Here is a 3384-nt window from a genome sequence, read left to right as displayed (position 1 = left end):
TTTGGAGTCGATAAATTAAGTACCAGTTATGCACTGGTGTCTATGTAATCGAGTTAATCCCTTTGTCTATCTTTGTTTGTCTCTTCTATGTTTAGCCCCTTGTGGGCAATAAAGAAATAAGAACTGTTAGCACGCCGAACGAAATGCTTAGCGGTATTTCGTCCGTCTTTACGCTCTGAGAACAAATTCACCGAGATCGACTTCGCCTTTCATCCCTTCGTGCCTCGATAAAATAAGTACCAGTTGAACACTGGGGTCGATGTAATCGACTTACTTCTCCACCAAAATTGCTGGCCTTGTGCCAAAATACGAAACCATTATTATTATTGTTGCTGCTGTTCTTTTTATTGCAGATCTTGCTGTTTAGCGCTAGGTCAACCCTCGTAGTGCACGCAAACCTATGAAGAAAACTATTCCAGCTGTGACCATCGACTGTTTTCAGGAGAACCAGCACCACATTACTCGAATCGATCCTTTATTTATGTAATTTTAAGATGGTTAGGTGTGATTTGAGAGACATTTAGCTGCTATTTCTAACTGTTCGAACGACTGCGTACAGCCGCCCTCGTTGTTATGCTGTAGTTAATAGGGGCTGCTACTACTAACATAACTACAGCAGTAAATACTATTAGCACTACTACCGTTACTCCCTCTTCTCCAGCACCAGCACCACCACTACTACCATTACTACTACTACTACTACTACTACTACTACTACTACTACTACTATTACTACTACCACTACTACTACTACTACTACTACTACTACTACTACTACTACTACTACTACTACTACTACTACCATTGCAACTACCACTACTAACATTACTGCCATTAGTCTCTGTTTTGCAAATACTGCAACACCTACTACTACTACTACATGTACTATCACCGCAACAACCATTTGTACAACTACTTCTACTAACATTACTAACATTAGTTTCTCTATTGCAAATACTGCAACATTAACTACTACTACTACTACTACTACTACTAATAATAATAATAATAATAATAATAATAATGATGATGATGATGATGATGATGATGATAATAATAATAATACTGCAACTACTACAAATATTCCTCGTACTATTACTACTACTACTACTACTACTACTACTACTACTACTACCATACTACTGCTGCTGCTGCTGCTGCTGCTGCTGCAACTGAGGGTCAAGAATAAACAAGTAATCGCATGTAGTATGAAATCATCATCATCATCATCATCCTCATAATCATCATCATCATACGTCCGCTTTCCATGCTGGCATGAGTTGGACGGTTCGACAGGAGTCAGCTAGGCAGATGACTGCTCCATGCTACGCAGTCTATTTTGGCATGGTTTCAACGGCTGGATGCCCTTGCTACCAATTTATAACTGATACTTATAGCATCGATCTAGGAGGGACAAACCCCCTCCATAATGCATCAGCGTAGAGTGCCAAGGATAAAGGGAAGATTTGACAATGGCAGAAATCAAAATCAAAACGCACTCGCAGAGACGTAAGCATGGCTGTGTGGTTAAGAAGCTTACTTCCTGACCATGTGGTCTTGGGTTCAGCCCCACTGCGCTTCACTATGGACAAATGTTTTCTACAACAACCCCCGAGCTGACCAAAGTTTTAGGAGTAGATTTTTGGACGGAATCTGAAAGAAGCTCGCCGGATAACTGTGTGTGTGTGTGTGCTTGTAACCCACAACCACCTGACAACCGGTGCTGGTTTGTTTGCACCCCGTAACAGAGCGGTAGAAAGAGAAACAGATAGAATAATGCTCAAAAATAACTACTAGGGTCGATTTTTCGACAAGACCCTTCAAGGATATGCTCCAGCATGACCGTAGTCCAATGACTGAATGAAGTAAAAAATAAAAGATACGTCAACGCATTTTATAAAACCGGTGCTCTACTGATTTTGCCATTCATTTGCTATTCTGTAATTGTTTCTAAAATAGATACAAGACTTCAGAGTTGCAGGGAAGGGGTTAGTCGAGTATACTGCCCTTAGTGTTTGATTGGTACTTTATTTTATGGGCCCCGAAGGAACGAAAAGTAAAGTTGCCCTCGACAGGATTTGAACTCAGTTATAATAACTGCTCTGACGTAGACAAGAGGCCTGGAATTTGGGGTCAAAGGAACAGTTCTAATCTGCAGGTTTTCTCATTGGAACCGAAAGGCTGAAATACAAAGTTGATGTAGGCGGGGTTTGAACACAGAGCGTAAAGGGCCAGCCCAAATGTTACAGAGCATTTTCCCCAATGCTCTAACGATTCTCCCAAGCCGCCGCGCTTAATAGCATCTAGACCTGAAATTGAGAAAAGGGGCTTAGTTGATGCCGTCGACTGAAGTACTTAGCCGGTACTTTATTTTATCAACATCCAAAGATTGAAAGCCAAAGTCGACCTCGGCGGGATTAGAACTCAGAACGTAAAGAACCAAAACAAATAACGCCAAGTATTGTCCAACACTAACAATTGTCAATGTACTGCCCTTTTATAATAATCCTTTCTACTAAAGCACAAGGCCTGAAATTTAGGGGGAGGGGGACTAGTCAATTACATTGACCCCCCCCCCCAGTGTGTAACTGGTACTTAATTTATCGACCTCGAAAGGATGAAAGATAAAAGACAATATCAACTCTGGTGAGATCGGAACTCAAACGCTATCTGGATAGATGGAAACTGCATGGAATCCCCCTGATTGATTGTACCTGTAATACAAAGGGAAAAATCTTGTTACACACTATGTCAAATCTGTCAAAATATTTATCGTTGTTCATGTGGTTGAGGTTGTAGTTGTGTGGTGGTAACGGTGATGGGGGTTGGGGTGGGGTGGGGGTGCTACTACTGCTGCTGCTGCAGCTGATGATGATGGTGATGATGATTATGGTTGTCGTTTTAGTGGTCGTTATGGTGGCAGTGGTGGTGGTGGTGGTTGCTTAACCCCACCACCCCCAAGTCGTCCTCGTCAGTCCAAGCCAATTGTCAAAGGCGTTCTGGCCATGACCAACCCATTCTTTCCCCCACTAAGTATTGTTTATTGAGGACGAGATCACCCAGTTCGATCCTCCCTTTGCAATGCGTCAGCGAGTGTGATTTGAAGGACACTTGGCTGCTATTTCTGAAAATTCCACTGACCACGTAAATACCCACTCACTGGCTCGCGAAGGTGTGAATGTGTGCGTGTGTATGTATATGAATGTGAGTTCATGGATGGCTCTATATGTGTAGGTGTGTATGTATATGTACGTGTGTATGCTGTATGCATGTATATATGCATTTGTGAGAGATTGTATGTTAGTGCGTTTGTGTATTAGAGATAATGTGTGATAGTGTGCGAGGCGCGTGCGTATGTACACGGAAATGTGTACTTCTGTGGCT

This window comes from Octopus bimaculoides, chromosome 4, assembly GCF_001194135.2.
Source record: "Octopus bimaculoides isolate UCB-OBI-ISO-001 chromosome 4, ASM119413v2, whole genome shotgun sequence".
Lineage (NCBI taxonomy): Eukaryota > Metazoa > Mollusca > Cephalopoda > Octopoda > Octopodidae > Octopus > Octopus bimaculoides.
The sequence above is the reverse complement of the archived record's forward strand: the minus strand, read 5'-3'. Positions refer to the sequence as shown.